The sequence below is a fragment of the Tachypleus tridentatus genome, chromosome 6 (assembly GCF_004210375.1).
Source record: "Tachypleus tridentatus isolate NWPU-2018 chromosome 6, ASM421037v1, whole genome shotgun sequence".
Classification (NCBI taxonomy): Eukaryota; Metazoa; Arthropoda; class Merostomata; order Xiphosura; family Limulidae; genus Tachypleus; species Tachypleus tridentatus.
The window spans coordinates 124,241,840-124,259,739 of NC_134830.1; the positions used below are offsets into that span (position 1 = coordinate 124,241,840).

Consider the following 17,900-nt stretch of genomic DNA (forward strand, 5'->3'; position numbering starts at 1 on the left):
TTGTCTCCACACTGTTTCACATTCTTACCAAAGAAGTACCTGAAGCCTTCATTCCTTGAAATGTTGTTTTTGTCTCCACATGGTTTGACATTCTTACCATAGAAGTACCTGAAGCCTTCATTCTTTGAAATGTTGTTCTTTGTCTCCACACTGTTTGACATTCTTACCATAGAAGTACCTGAAGCCTTCATTCGTTGAAATGTTGTTCTTTGTCTCCACACTGTGTAACATTCTTATCATAGAAGTACCTGAAGCCTTCCTTTTTTGAAATGTTGTTCCTTGTCTCCACATTTTTTGACATTCTTACCATAGAAGTACCTGAAGCCTTCATTCGTTGAAATGTTGTTCTTTGTCTCCACACTGTTTGACATTCTTACCATAGAAAATCCCTGAAGCCTTCATTCGTTGAAATGTTGTTCTTTGTCTCCACATTTTTGACATTCTTACCATAGAAGTACCTGAAGCCTTCATTCGTTAAAATGTTGTTCTTTGTCTCCACACTGTGAAACATTCTTATCATAGATAAACCTGAAGCCTTCCTTCTTTAAAATGTTGTTCCTTGTCTCCACATTTTTTCACAATTTTACGAAAGAAGTACCTGAAACCTTCAATCGTTAAAATGTTGTTCTTTGTCTCCACACTGTTTGACATTTTTACCATAGAAAATCCCTGAAGCCTTCATTCGTTGAAATGTTGTTCTTTGTCTCCACACTGTTTGACATTCTTACCATAGAAGTACCTGAAGCCTTCATTTTTTGAAATGTTGTTCTTTGTCTCCACATTTGTTTGACCTTCTGACCATAAAAGTACCTGAAGCCTTCATTCTTTGAAATATTGTTCTTTGTCTCCACACTGTGTAACATTCTTATCACAGATGTACCTGAAGCCGTCCTTTTTTGAAAATGTTGTTCTTTGTCTCCACATTTTTTGACATTCTTACCATAGAAGTACCTGAAGCCTTCATTCGTTGAAATGTTGTTCTTTGTCTCCACACTGTTTGACATTCTTACCATAAAAGTACTTGAAGCCTTCACCGTTGAAATGTTGTTCTTTGTCTCCACAATTTTTGACATTCTTACCATAGAAGTACCTGAAGCCTTCATTCGTTGAAATGTTGTTCTTTGTCTCCACACTGTTTGACATTCTTACCATAGAAGTACCTGAAGCCTTCATTCGTTGAAATGTTGTTCTTTGTCTCCACATTGTTTGACATTCTTACCATAGAAGTACCTGAAGCCTTCATTCGTTGAAATGTTGTTCTTTGTCTCCACACTGTATGACATTCTTACCAAAGAAGTACCTGAAGCCTTCATTCCTTGAAATGTTGTTCTTTGTCTCCACATGGTTTGACATTCTTACCATAGAAGTACCTGAAGCCTTCATTCGTTGAAATGTTGTTCTTTGTCTCCACACTGTGTAACATTCTTATCATAGAAGTACTTGAAGCCTTCATTCTTTGAAATTTTGTTCTTTGTCTCCACATTGTTTGACATTCTTATCACAGAAGAACCTGAAGCCTTCATTCTTTGAAATGTTGTTCTTTGTCTCCACATTGTTTGACATTCTTACCATAGAAGTACCTGAAGCCTTCATTCTTTGAAATGTTGTTCTTTGTCTCCACACTGTATGACATTCTTACCAAAGAAGTACCTGAAGCCTTCATTCCTTGAAATGTTATTTGTCTGCACATGGTTTGACATTCTTACCTTAGAAGTACCTGAAGCCTTCATTCTTTGAAATGTTGTTCTTTGTCTCCACATTTGTTTGACATTCTTACCACAGAAGTACCTGAAGCCTTCATTCGTTGAAATGTTGTTCTTTGTCTCCACACTGTGTAACATTCTTATCATAGAAGTACTTGAAGCCTTCATTCTTTGAAATTTTGTTCTTTGTCTCCACATTGTTTGACATTCTTATCACAGAAGAACCTGAAGCCTTCATTCTTTGAAATGTTGTTCTTTGTCTCCACATTTGTTTGACATTCTTACCATAGAAGTACCTGAAGCCTTCATTCTTTGAAATGTTGTTCTTTGTCTCCACACTGTTTGACATTCTTACCATAGAAGTACCTGAAGCCTTCATTCGTTGAAATGTTGTTCTTTGTCTCCACATTGTTTGACATTCTTACCATAGAAGTACCTGAAGCCTTCATTCGTTCAAATGTTGTTTTTGTCTCCACATTGTTTGACATTCTTTTCATAGATGTAACTGAACCTTCCTTTTTTTAAATGTTGTTCTGTCGCCACATTAATGTTCTTACCATAGACGTACCTGAAGCCTTCAGTCGTTGAAATTTTGTTCTTTGTCTCCACACTGTGTAACATTCTTATCATAGATGAACCTGAAGCATTCTTTTTTTTTAAAATGTTGTTCTTTATATCCACATTTTTGACATTCTTACCATAGAAGTACCTGAACCCTTTCTTCGTTGAAATGTTGTTCTTTGTCTCCACACTGTTTGATATTCTAACGATAGAAGTACCTAAAGCCTTCATTCGTTGAAATGTTGTTCTTTGTCTCCACATTGTTTGACATTCTTACCATAGAAGTACCTGAAGCCTTCATTCGTTAAAATGTTGTTCTTTGTCTCCACACTGTATGACATTCTTACCAAAGAAGTACCTGAAGCCTTTATTCCTTGAAATGTTATTTGTCTGCACATGGTTTGACATTCTTACCATAGAAGTACCTGAAGCCTTCATTCTTTGAAATGTTGTTCTTTGTCTCCACATTTGTTTGACATTCTTACCACAGAAGTACCTGAAGCCTTCATTCTTTGAAATGTTGTTCTTTGTCTCCACATTTGTTTGACATTCTTACCACAGAAGTACCTGAAGCCTTCATTCGTTGAAATGTTGTTCTTTGTCTCCACACTGTGTAACATTCTTATCATAGAAGTACTTGAAGCCTTCATTCTTTGAAATTTTGTTCTTTGTCTCCACATTGTTTGACATTCTTATCACAGAAGAACCTGAAGCCTTCATTCTTTGAAATGTTGTTCTTTGTCTCCACATTTGTTTGACCTTCTGACCATAGAAGTACCTGAAGCCTTCATTCTTTGAAATGTTGTTCTTTGTCTCCACACTGTTTGACATTCTTACCATAGAAGTACCTGAATCCTTCATTCGTTGAAATGTTGTTCTTTGTCTCCACATTTGTTTGACATTCTTACCACAGAAGTACCTGAAGCCTTCATTCCTTGAAATGTTATTTGTCTGCACATGGTTTGACATTCTTACCATAGAAGTACCTGAAGCCTTCATTCGTTGAAATTTTGTTCTTTGTCTCCACATTGACATTCTTATCACAGAAGAACCTAAAGCCTTCATTCTTTGAAATGTTGTTCTTTGTCTCCACATTTGTTTGACATTCTTACCATAGAAGTACCTGAAGCCTTCATTCTTTGAAATGTTGTTCTTTGTCTCCACACTGTTTGACATTCTTACCAAAGAAGTACCTGAAGCCTTCATTCCTTGAAATGTTGTTTTTGTCTCCACATGGTTTGACATTCTTACCATAGAAGTACCTGAAGCCTTCATTCTTTGAAATGTTGTTCTTTGTCTCCACATTTGTTTGACATTCTTACCACAGAAGTACCTGAAGCCTTCATTCGTTGAAATGTTGTTCTTTGTCTCCACACTGTGTAACATTCTTATCATAGAAGTACCTGAAGCCTTCATTCTTTGAAATGTTGTTCTTTGTCTCCACATTGTTTGACATTCTTATCACAGAAGAACCTGAAGCCTTCATTCTTTGAAATGTTGTTCTTTGTCTCCACATTGTTTGACATTCTTACCATAGAAGTACCTGAAGCCTTCATTCGTTGAAATGTTGTTCTTTGTCTCCACATTGTTTGACATTCTTACCATAGAAGTACCTGAAGCCTTCATTCGTTCAAATGTTGTTTTTGTCTCCACATTGTTTGACATTCTTATCATAGATGTAACTGAACCTTCCTTTTTTTAAATGTTGTTCTGTCTCCACATTAATGTTCTTACCATAGAAGTACCTGAAGCCTTCATTCGTTGAAATGTTGTTCTTTGTCTCCACACTGTGTAACATTCTTATCATAGATTAACCTGAAGCCTTCTTTTTTTTAAAATGTTGTTCTTTGTCTCCACATTTTTTGACATTCTTACCATAGAAGTACCTGAACCCTTCTTCGTTGAAATGTTGTTCTTTGTCTCCACACTGTTTGACATTCTAACGATAGAAGTACCTGAAGCCTTCATTCGTTGAAATGTTGTTCTTTGTCTCCACACTGTATGATATTCTTACCAAAGAAGTACCTGAAGCCTTTATTCCTTGAAATGTTATTTGTCTGCACATGGTTTGACATTCTTATCATAGAAGTACCTGAAGCCTTTATTCTTTGTCTCCACATTTGTTTGACATTCTTACCACAGAAGTACCTGAAGCCTTCATTCTTTGAAATGTTGTTCTTTGTCTCCACACTGTATGACATTCTTACCAAAGAAGTACCTGAAGCCTTCATTCCTTGAAATGTTATTTCTCTGCACATGGTTTGACATTCTTACCTTAGAAGTACCTGAAGCCTTCATTCTTTGAAATGTTGTTCTTTGTCTCCACATTTGTTTGACATTCTTACCACAGAAGTACCTGAAGCCTTCATTCGTTGAAATGTTGTTCTTTGTCTCCACACTGTGTAACATTCTTATCATAGAAGTACTTGAAGCCTTCATTCTTTGAAATTTTGTTCTTTGTCTCCACATTGTTTGACATTCTTATCACAGAAGAACCTGAAGCCTTCATTCTTTGAAATGTTGTTCTTTGTCTCCACATTTGTTTGACCTTCTTACCATAGAAGTACCTGAAGCCTTCATTCTTTGAAATGTTGTTCTTTGTCTCCACACTCTTTGACATTCTTACCATAGAAGTACCTGAATCCTTCATTCGTTGAAATGTTGTCTTTGTCTCCACATTGTTTGACATTCTAACCATAGAAGTATCTGAAGCCTTCAGGCGTTCAAATGTTGTTTTTTGTCTCCACATTGTTTGACATTCTTATCATAGATGTAACTGAACCTTCCTTTTTTTAAATGTTGTTCTGTCGCCACATTAATGTTCTTACCATAGACGTACCTGAAGCCTTCAGTCGTTGAAATTTTGTTCTTTGTCTCCACACTGTGTAACATTCTTATCATAGATGAACCTGAAGCATTCTTTTTTTAAAATGTTGTTCCTTATATCCACATTTTTTGACATTCTCACCATAGAAGTACCTGAACCCTTTCTTCGTTGAAATGTTGTTCTTTGTCTCCACACTGTTTGATATTCTAACGATAGAAGTACCTGAAGCCTTCATTCGTTGAAATGTTGTTCTTTGTCTCCACATTGTTTGACATTCTTACCATAGAAGTACCTGAAGCCTTCATTCGTTGAAATGTTGTTCTTTGTCTCCACACTGTATGACATTCTTACCAAAGAAGTACCTGAAGCCTTCATTCCTTGAAATGTTATTTGTCTGCACATGGTTTGACATTCTTACCATAGAAGTACCTGAAGCCTTCATTCTTTGAAATGTTGTTCTTTGTCTCCACATTTGTTTGACATTCTTACCACAGAAGTACCTGAAGCCTTCATTCTTTGAAATGTTGTTCTTTGTCTCCACATTTGTTTGACATTCTTACCACAGAAGTACCTGAAGCCTTCATTCGTTGAAATGTTGTTCTTTGTCTCCACACTGTGTAACATTCTTATCATAGAAGTACTTGAAGCCTTCATTCTTTGAAATTTTGTTCTTTGTCTCCACATTGTTTGACATTCTTATCACAGAAGAACCTGAAGCCTTCATTCTTTGAAATGTTGTTCTTTGTCTCCACATTTGTTTGACATTCTTACCATAGAAGTACCTGAAGCCTTCATTCTTTGAAATGTTCTTTGTCTCCACACTCTTTGACATTCTTACCATAGAAGTACCTGAATCCTTCATTCGTTGAAATGTTGTTCTTTGTCTCCACATTTGTTTGACATTCTTACCACAGAAGTACCTGAAGCCTTCATTCCTTGAAATGTTATTTGTCTGCACATGGTTTGACATTCTTACCATAGAAGTACCTGAAGCCTTCATTCGTTGAAATGTTGTTCTTTGTCTCCACACTGTGTAACATTCTTATCATAGAAGTACTTGAAGCCTTCATTCTTTGAAATTTTGTTCTTTGTCTCCACATTGACATTCTTATCACAGAAGAACCTGAAGCCTTCATTCTTTGAAATGTTGTTCTTTGTCTCCACATTTGTTTGACCTTCTGACCATAGAAGTACCTGAAGCCTTCATTCTTTGAAATGTTGTTCTTTGTCTCCACACTGTATGACATTCTTACCAAAGAAGTACCTGAAGCCTTCATTCCTTGAAATGTTATTTCTCTGCACATGGTTTGACATTCTTACCTTAGAAGTACCTGAAGCCTTCATTCTTTGAAATGTTGTTCTTTGTCTCCACATTTGTTTGACATTCTTACCACAGAAGTACCTGAAGCCTTCATTCGTTGAAATGTTGTTCTTTGTCTCCACACTGTGTAACATTCTTATCATAGAAGTACTTGAAGCCTTCATTCTTTGAAATTTTGTTCTTTGTCTCCACATTGTTTGACATTCTTATCACAGAAGAACCTGAAGCCTTCATTCTTTGAAATGTTGTTCTTTGTCTCCACATTAGTTTGACCTTCTGACCATAGAAGTACCTGAATCCTTCATTCGTTGAAATGTTGTCTTTGTCTCCACATTGTTTGACATTCTAACCATAGAAGTATCTGAAGCCTTCAGGCGTTCAAATGTTGTTTTTTGTCTCCACATTGTTTGACATTCTTATCATAGATGTAACTGAACCTTCCTTTTTTTAAATGTTGTTCTGTCGCCACATTAATGTTCTTACCATAGACGTACCTGAAGCCTTCAGTCGTTGAAATTTTGTTCTTTGTCTCCACACTGTGTAACATTCTTATCATAGATGAACCTGAAGCATTCTTTTTTTAAAATGTTGTTCCTTATATCCACATTTTTTGACATTCTCACCATAGAAGTACCTGAACCCTTTCTTCGTTGAAATGTTGTTCTTTGTCTCCACACTGTTTGATATTCTAACGATAGAAGTACCTGAAGCCTTCATTCGTTGAAATGTTGTTCTTTGTCTCCACACTGTATGATATTCTTACCAAAGAAGTACCTGAAGCCTTTATTTCTTGAAATGTTATTTATCTGCACATGGTTTGACATTCTTACCATAGAAGTACCTGAAGCCTTTATTCTTTGTCTCCACATTTGTTTGACATTCTTACCACAGAAGTACCTGAAGCCTTCATTCTTTGAAATGTTGTTCTTTGTCTCCACATTTGTTTGACATTCTTACCACAGAAGTACCTGAAGCCTTCATTCGTTGAAATGTTGTTCTTTGTCTCCACACTGTGTAACATTCTTATCATAGAAGTACTTGAAGCCTTCATTCTTTGAAATTTTGTTCTTTGTCTCCACATTGTTTGACATTCTTATCACAGAAGAACCTGAAGCCTTCATTCTTTGAAATGTTGTTCTTTGTCTCCACATTTGTTTGACCTTCTGACCATAGAAGTACCTGAAGCCTTCATTCTTTGAAATGTTGTTCTTTGTCTCCACACTCTTTGACATTCTTACCATAGAAGTACCTGAAGCCTTCATTCGTTGAAATGTTGTTCTTTGTCTCCACATTTGTTTGACATTCTTACCACAGAAGTACCTGAAGCCTTCATTCCTTGAAATGTTATTTGTCTGCACATGGTTTGACATTCTTACCATAGAAGTACCTGAAGCCTTCATTCGTTGAAATGTTGTTCTTTGTCTCCACACTGTGTAACATTCTTATCATAGATGTACCTGAAGGCTTCTTTTTTAAAATGTTGTTCTTTGTCTCCACATTGACATTCTTACAATAGAGGTACATGAAGCCTTCCTTCGTTGAAATGTCTTTCTTTGTCTCCACATTTGTTTGACATTCTTACCACAGAAGTACCTGAAGCCTTCATTCCTTGAAATGTTGTTCTTTGTCTCCACACTGTTTGACATTCTTACCAAAGAAGTACCTGAAGCCTTCATTCCTTGAAATGTTATTTGTCTGCACATGGTTTGACATTCTTACCATAGAAGTACCTGAAGCCTTCATTCATTGAAATATTGTTCTTTGTCTCCACACTGTGTAACATTCTTATCAAAGATGTACCTGAAGGCTTCTTTTTTAAAATGTTGTTCTTTGTCTCCACATTGACATTCTTACCATAGAAGTACCTGAAGCCTTCATTCGTTGAAATGTTGTTCTTTGTCTCCACATTTGTTTGACATTCTTACCACAGAAGTACCTGAAGCCTTCATTCGTTGAAATGTTGTTCTTTGTCTCCACACTGTTTGACATTCTTACCATAGAAAATCCCTGAAGCCTTTATTCGTTCAAATGTTGTTCTTCGTCTCCACATTTTTTGATATTCTTGCCCTAGAAGTACCTGAAGCCTTCATTCATTGAAATGTTGTTCTTTGTCTCCACACTGTGAAACATTCTTATCATAGATAAACCTGAAGCCTTCCTTCTTTAAAATGTTGTTCCTTGTCTCCACATTTTTTGACATTTTTACGAAAGACGTACCTGAAACCTTCAATGGTTGAAATGTTGTTCTTTGTCTCCACAATGTTTGACATTCTTACCACAGAACTACCTGACGCCTTCATTCGTTGAAATGTTGTTCTTTGTCTCCACACTGTTGACATTCTCACGATAGAAGTACCTGAAGCCTTCATTCGTTTAAAATGTTGCTTTTTGTCTCCACAGTGTTTGACATTCTCACCATAGAAGTACCTGAAGCCTTCACGCGTTAAAATTTTGTTCTTTGTCTTCATTGTGTAACATTCTTACCATAAAAGTACCTGAAGCCTTCACCGTTGAAATGTTGTTCTTTGTCTCCACACTGTTTGATATTCTTACCATAGAAGTACCTGAAGCCTTCATTCTTTGAAATGTTGTTCTTTGTCTCCACACTGTGTAACATTCTTATCATAGAAGTGCCTGAAGCCTTCATTCTTTGAAATTTTGTTCTTTGTCTCCACATTGTTTGACATTCTTATCACAGAAGAACCTGAAGCCTTCATTCTTTGAAATGTTGTTCTTTGTTTCCACATTTGTGTGACCTTCTGACTATAGAAGTACCTGAAGCCTTCATTCTTTGAAATGTTGTTCTTTGTCTCCATATTGACATTCTTACCATAGAAGTGCCTGAAGCCTTCATTCGTTGAAATGTTGTTCTTTGTCTCCACACTGTTTGACATTCTTACGATAGAAAATCCCTGAAACGTTCATTCGTTCAAATGTTGTTCTTTGTCTCCACATTTTTTGATATTCTTACCCTAGAGGTACCTGAAGCCTTCCTTCTTTAAAATGTTGTTCCTTGTCTCCACATTTTTTGACAATTTTACAAAAGACGTACCTGAAACCTTCAATCGTTGAAATGTTGTACTTTGTCTCCACAATGATTGACATTCTTACCACAGAACTACCTGACGCCTTCATTCGTTGAAATGTTGTTCTTTGTCTCCACACTGTTTGACATTCTTACCATAGAAGTACCTGTCGTCTTCATTCGTTGAAATGTTGTTCTTTATCTCCACACTGTGTAACATTCTTATCATAGATGAACCTGAAGCCTTCCTTTTTTAAAATGTTGTTCCTTATATCCACATTTTTTGACATTCTTACCATAGAAGTACCTGAACCCTTCATTCCTTCAAATGTTATTTGTCTGCACATGGTTTGACATTCTTACCATAGAAGTACCTGAAGCCTTCATTCGTTGAAATGTTGTTATTTGTCTCCACACTGTGTAACATTCTTATCATAGAAGTACCTGAAGCCTTCATTCTTTGAAATTTTGTTCTTTGTCTCCACATTGTTTGACATTCTTATCACAGAAGAACCTGAAGCCTTCATTCGTTGAAATGTTGTTCTTTGTCTCCACACTGTTTGACATTCTGACCAGAGAAGTTCCTTAGGCCTTCAGTCGTTGAAATGTTGTTCTTTTTCTCCACATTGTTTGACATTCTTACCAAAGAAGTACCTGAAGCCTTCATTCGTTGATATTTTATTTGTCTGCACACGGTTTGACATTCTTACCACAGAAGTACCTGAAGCCTTCATTCGTTAAAATGTTGTTCTTTGTCTCCACAATGTTTGACATTCTTACCACAGAAGTACCTGAAGCCTTCATTCGTTAAAATGTTGTTCTTTGTCTCCACAATGTTTGACATTCTTACCACAGAAGTACCTGAAGCCTTCATTCGTTAAAATGTTGTTCTTTGTCTCCACAATGTTTGACATTCTTACCACAGAAGTACCTGAAGCCTTCAGTCGTTGAAATGTTGTTCCTTGTTTCCATATTATTTAACATTCTCATTATCCAAATATCTTTATCATTATGGTACATTTTATCATTCCCACAGTGTACTTTGTACTGTTAATATTGTTTTGTATTCATTTATCATTTTATTTTTATCTTTTTCATTTATTAAAAATAAAATATGTTGCAGTAGACAGTTTTTAGAGTTATTATTTAAAACAACCTTTCACAGTTAAACAGCAACCTCTAACTCTTTGTTTTCATGTTGTTCTAATAATTTATTAATTCATCATTATTTTTAATAATTTTTAGAATACAAAATGTAATAGGTATAAAAGCCCATTAAGATATAAACATACCTTCTTAAATGTTTTTCCGTCTTGCTGGACCTCCTCTTCTTCTCCCGTCACTTCTCTAGTTCCAAAGCACGGACTTTTTCCATATTGCCTTACAGAAAAGCGAAACAACTCATCTAAAGTAGAAATGCCACGAAGTGGTTCTGTATCATCACCAAACCTTACCCACGGGCCCCCAGGTTTCTGTGGCTTACCCTACAGTTAATTGAACAAAGAAAAACTGATCAGTTGTCATTAGGCTTTATATGTTTTAATCCATTACGATAATACTTCGACAGTAAAAGGCGTTCATATGTAGCAACCAATGCTGTACAAATTGTTTACGTAATTAAATTTTTACCACTGCCGCGTATATTCCAGTCGACCTAATAACCTCAGTATTAAGAAAAAGATATAGTTGAAAATGGATAGCCCATTGAATAGCTTTATGTTTAATTCTAAGCAAAAACAAACCCTAAAGATTCCAATGATGAATGTAAAATTTAAAATTGCAATAAGCTTAACACAATTGATTACAACAATGCTTCCCTTAACAACAACAAAAAAGGTGTTTACACAGTAACAACAGTATCGACAGCTAATGCCCTATATTTATTTAAGTTTGATCTCAAAATATATAAATTCTGATGCTGTAAAGACAAAAATGGATAATTCATCAATGAGCGTAATAAGTGATGGTATTTTAATAGCTAGAATACAAAGGTACATAATTAATACTCAAAACCTAAACATACAACTTAATCCCCACACAAAAGCACGTACAAAACTTTTCTTCATCAGCAATCTCTCATAATTGATGAGAAATCATTAACTCACAGTTAATCAAAATATATATCTATATATTATCTCATTTTGAACAAATGTGTTAAACAGGTCTATATTTAGGATAACATTCACGTGCAACCGTCAAAAAGCGACATCACGTTAATTAACCCCTCACTTTAGTCTTAATCATACAGTGACATCTCGCAAATTATTAATCGTTCGTATGTACATCTAATACTTAATCCAGCGACATTTCATATTTAATTACATCTTTACCTATACTTCTCTTACGATAATATAGCATTCATAATTAAACCTTCAATTACAGCTCTCATTTGAAATTAAATAATGGCGTCTGAAGTAAGTTTTATGGATTATCCTGTCCAATATGCATTCGCTCCTAGTTTAATCACAAGGTAATTCGGGAGTGGTGAGGTTTAAATGTTTCACTTTTCCTACTGGTAGGTGTACAAAGACCGTACTGAAGGACCACGTCGTCTTGCAATACTCGTATTTTAACTTCCATTTTGATTCTAAACTGTACAGTTCGTGATGTTAACCTGAAGATGAGATACTTAAGGTTGAAACGTTGTTCTGTATTTTATTTTAGTTAAAGTGCTAATACTCATACCAGCCGTCTTGAGAATGCATTTAAACTGTTTTCAGGTATCACTCTCTCGCATGCCTGTTACGAATAAGTTTTTTATTATTAAATTAACTTTAAACGTACCCAAATTGATGTCTTCAACCATTGTTTCCATGGGCGTTGCGCAATGAAGTAAAACGGTAAACTAAGAATATCATAAACTATTATAAAGAATCTTACAGCACTTATAGCTAAGGTCGTCCCTAATCCTACGTCGCTGTTCATGTTTTTATTTTAAATTGAAAGTAACTGAGCTTTAGTAATAGCTTGAATAGATATTACAAGATGAAGAAAAAATCCTACGTTTCAAAGTAGCCACTTAAAACTCTAATGCCCTATATTAAGGGTAAAATCACGTATCTGGCGTAGGTGCCTAATTATCAGCAGGTTTTCCTGCTACATATGCAAAATATTAACTTGTTTGGTACGTGTGTAAACCACAGCCAGTATCATGGTCCTCCATCCGCGAACGTTTACCGCATTCTCTTTCTCAGTTCTGCTACCTGAATAACAGGTTTCAAAAGGAAAGTGTCTTATTTTGTTTGTAATAAAAAGTTATAGCGCATATTGAAGGGACTTACACAGTTTGATAAAAAGTTTAGAAAAACATGGCCTCTAGACTTCAGATATATATATGTATAATATTATTCTTCTTTTTTGTATTTTAATGAACATTTTATCCTTGCGGTTTCACCAGAATTAATATACACAACTTTTTGACAGTATTTGTTTGTTTAGAATTAAGCACAAAGCTACACAATGGGCTATTAGTGCTCTAGCAGTCACGAATATTGAAACCCGGATTCTAGCAGTGAAGATGTGCAGACATGCCGCAGTGCCACTAGGGGCGTTTGATAATACAATATTCATTAAATTATATACCTGCTTGTAATGTTTTATTTTTTGAGTAACAATATAAAGATAATTATTTTTATAGTTTCATTGTTGTTCTAATATTGCAGTATAGATATAATACCAACAAAATACATATATATAACTACTTTACAACACAAAAGAGAACTACAATACGTTTTATAATAATCTAAAAAACACATAGACGGAAAATAGAAACTTCTAACAATACAATAATAAGAGGAAAAGATACAAAGCTTATAAACAGTGTTAAAAATAAATTATAAGATTGGGTGATATTCCACAGCATGCAAGTCTTAAACTGAAAGTAACAATGTGAATTGAGTTGGTATAATATGTTTTTTTTTCATGGCAGTTTAGTTACATGTACCACATATTGTCTCTTTTAATTACACGTACCACATTCTGTCTCTGTTCATGTTTAGATTTCTTTCTTTGATCAGCATACCTACCATATAATTTTCTCTCTTTCAAATATTTGGTTGTTTATAAGATAGAAACTTTAAATTCTTTTTCTGTGATTGGGGTTTCAGGTTACTATCTAAAGTGTTTTGATGGAGCAGTTTTTTGTTGGTCATATCAATAAATGTCTGAAAATATCTGTCTCGTAATAAGAGTGTTTCAAAGTTTAGAAGATAATAAAACTGCTATAGTTTATTTTCCATCTCATCAATGTATGACTACCACTCTTTTGATATTAAGCCTGTTTTATGTCAAGGCTTTTGATTTCTTCTTCATGTATGAATAACAAATGTGACATCTGAGTTCTTACCCATTACATCCCCTTCCTTTTCTTCCAACAAAATGTCAATACTGATAGAAATGAAGTATAAGAACATTGTATATCATCCCAGTTTTGAACACATATCAATGTAGGAAAAGAACATTTTATATCTTGACTGTTTTGAACTTATATAAATGTAATATAAGAACATTATGTACCTTGATAATTTTCAATTCATATAAATGTAGCATAAGAACATTGTATATCACGATAATCTTGAACTAATATAAATATAGTATAAGAATATTGTATATCTTGTTAGTCTTCAACTGATATAAATGAAGCATAACAGTATTGTATATCTTGATAGTCGTGAATGAATACAAATATAGTATAAGAACATTGTATATCTTCACAGTCTTGACCTGATATAAATGTACTATAAGAACATTGAATGTCTTTATAGTTTGAACTGATATAAATGTACTATACAAACATTAAATATATTGAGTCTTGAACTGATATAAATGTAGTATGAGAACACTGTATATCTTCACAGTCTTGAACAGATGTAAATGAAGCATAAGAGCATTGTATATCTTAATAAACTTGAACTGAAATAAATGTAGTATAAGAACATTATGTATCTCATATAAATATATCTTAATTGTCTTGAACTGATATAAAAGTATAAGAGCATTGCATAACTCGATAACCATGATTTGATATAAATGTAGCATAGGAACATTATATATTTGATATAGATTTGTTATAAGAACATTGTATAGCTTCACCCTCTTCAACAGATATAAATATAGTGTAAGAACATTGTATATCTTGATCATCCTTAACTGACATAAATGTAGAATAGGAACATTGTGTATCTGATATAATTGTGGTATAAGAACATTATATATATTGATAGCCTTGAACTGATATAAATGTAGAATAAGAACATTAAATATCTTGATAGTGTTGAACTGATATAAATGTACCATAAGAAGATTGTACATATAAAAAGTCCTGAAATGATATAAATGAAGCATAAGAGCATTGTATATTTTTAGTCTTGAACTGATACAAATATAGTATAAGAACATTGTATATCTTGATCGTCTCGAACTGATACAAATGTGGTGTAAGAACATTGAATAACTTAATCGTCTTCAACTGATACAAATGTAACATAAGACCATTGTGTATCTGATATAAATGTGGTATACAAATATTGTATATTTTGATTGTCTTGAACAGATATAAATGTAGTATAAGAACATTGTATATCTTGATCATCTTGAACTGATATAAACGTAGGATAAAACATTGTATATCTGAATCGTTTTGAGCTGATGTAAAATGTAGTACAAGAATATTTTATATCTTGATAGTTTTGAAGTGGTATAAATGCAGCATAAGAACATTGTATATCTCAACAGTTCTCAATGGATGTAAAAGAAACAAGAGCATTGCATATCATGAATGTCTTTAAATGAAATAAATGTAGTATAAGAACACTGTGTATATTGATAGTCTTAAACTGATATGAATATACAATAAGAATATTGTTCATCTTGATGGTCTTCAACCGATACAAATTTAGTATAAGAACATTGTGTGTGTTGATAGTCTTGTACTGATAAAAATTTAGAATAAGAATATTGTACATCTTCACAGTTTTGAAATGGTATCAATGTAGTAAAACAACATTATATATCTTTATTGTCTTGAACTGATATAAATATAGTATAAGAGCATTGTATATCTTCTCAGTCTTGAACTAATATAAATGTACTATAAGAACATTGTATATCTTGAAAGTCTTGAACAAATGTAAGTGTAGTGTAAGAATATTGTATTACTTAATCGTCTTCAACGGATACAAATGTACTGTAAGAACATAAATATAAATGTGGTATAAAAACATTGTATATCTTGATTGTCTTGAACAGATATAAAAGTCGTACAAAAACATTGTAAATATGGTTCATCTTGAACTGATATAAAATGTGGTATAAGAACATTTTATATCTTAAAAGTTTTGAAGTTGTATAAATGCAGTATAGGTTCATCGAATATCTTCATAGTTCTCCATTGATGTAAATAAAACAAAAGAGCATTGTATATCTTGATAGTCTTGAGATGATATAAAAGTAGTATAAGAACATTGTATACCTTCATCATCTTGAACTAATATGAATGTGGTATAAAAATATTGTTGATCTTTATAGTCTTGAACTGATATGAATGTACTATGAGATTACTTTTGATTTTGATAGTGTTCAACCAAATTAAATTTCGTAAAACAACATTGTGTATTATGATATACTACAAATGTAGTATCAGAACATTATTTATCTTGATAGTCTTGAGCTGATAAAATGTAGTATAAGAACATGTTCACCTTGATAGTCTTCAATTGATACAAATTTAGCATAATAACATTATGTATCTTGATAGTCTTGAACTGATAAAAATTTAAAATAAGAACATTGTAAATGTTCATAGTTTTGAAATGATATCAAGATAGTAAAAGAACATCGCATATATTGATCGTGTTGAACTGATATAAATGTAGTATAGGTACATTGTGTATCTCATATAAATGTAGTGTAAGAATATTTTATATATCTTCACAGTCTTGAACCATTATAAACTTAGTATAAGTAAATTGTATATTTTGATAGTCTCAACTGATACAAATGTCGTATAAGTACAATGATGACCTTAAGACTCTTCAATGGATATAAATTTATCGTAAAAACATTTTGTATCTTGATAGTCTAGGATTGATATGAATGTACTATGTCAACATTGTTCATCTTGATAGTCTTCAAATGATATAAATTTATTATAAGAACACTGTGTATCTTGATAGTCTTGTACTGATAAAAATTTATAATAAGAACATTGTACATCTTAACAGTTTTAAAATGATATCAATGTAGTAACAGAACATTGTTTATCTTAAAAGTCTTGAACTAATATAAATATACTATAAGATCATTCTACATCTTCTCAGCCTTGAAATGAAGTAAATGAAGCATAAGAGCATTGTATATCTTGAAAAGTTTCAACTCATATAAATATAGTATAAGAACATTGTATTACTTAATCGTCTTCAACTGATACAAATGTATTATAAGAACATTGTGTATCTTATACAAATGTGGTTTAAAAATATTGTATGTCTTGATCATCTTGAATTAAATAAATGTAGTACAAAACATTGGATATCTTGACGGTCTTGTACTGATATAAAAGTAGTATAAGAACATTGTGTATCTTGATCGTATTGAACTGATATAAATGTAATATAAAAACATTGCATATCTGGATCGTCTTGAACTGATATAAAACGTAGTATAAGAATATTGTATATATTCATAGCTTTCAATTGATGAAAATGAAAGAAAGAGCATTGTAGATCTTGATTGTCTTGATCTGATATAAATGTGGTATAAAAACATTTTTGATATTCATAGCCTTCAACTGATTGAAATTAAGTATAAGAACATTGTGTATCTTGATAGTCTTGAACTGATAAAAATAAAGAAGAACATTGTAAATCTCCACACTTTTGAAATGATATCAAGGTAGTAAAAGTGCATTGCATATATTCATCGTCTTGAACTAATATAAACGTAGTATAGGTAGATTGTGTATCTCACACAAATGTAGGGTAAGAATATTTTATATATCTTCACAGTCTTGAACTAAATAAACTTAGTAGAAGTAAATTGTATATCTTGATAGATTGAACTGATATAAATGTAAAATAAGAACATTGATGGTCTTAAGAGTCTTCAATAGATATAAATTTAGTATAAAAACATTATGTATCTTGATAGTCTTGAATTGATATGAATGTACTATGTCAACATTGTTCATCTTGATAGTTTTCAACTGATATAAATTTATTATAAGAATATTGTGTATCTTCATTGCCTAATACTGATAAAATTTAGAATAAGAACATTGTACATCTTCACATATTTGAAATGATATCAATGTACTATAAGAACATATCTTGATAGTTTTGAAATTGTATGAATGCATTATAAGAACATTGATGATCTTGAGTCTTCAATAAATATAAATTTAGTGTAAAAACATTCTGTATGTTGATTCTGTATCAACTGATTTAAATTTAGTTTTAGAACATTGTG

General features: G+C 32.9%; 1 pseudogene across 1 annotated transcript in view; it reads right to left on the bottom strand.

Moving 5' to 3' along the window:
• LOC143253553 (fatty acid CoA ligase Acsl3-like) overlaps positions 1-12,606 on the bottom strand; it is a 168,098-nt pseudogene extending 155,492 nt beyond the window's left edge. The window contains exons 1-2 of the transcript XR_013029691.1: positions 12,222-12,606; positions 10,730-10,921 (exon numbers count right to left, since the gene is read on the bottom strand). The product of XR_013029691.1 is annotated as a fatty acid CoA ligase Acsl3-like (transcript). The remainder of the gene's footprint in view (positions 1-10,729; positions 10,922-12,221) is intronic.
• Between the last annotated feature and the right edge of the window lie 5,294 nt (positions 12,607-17,900).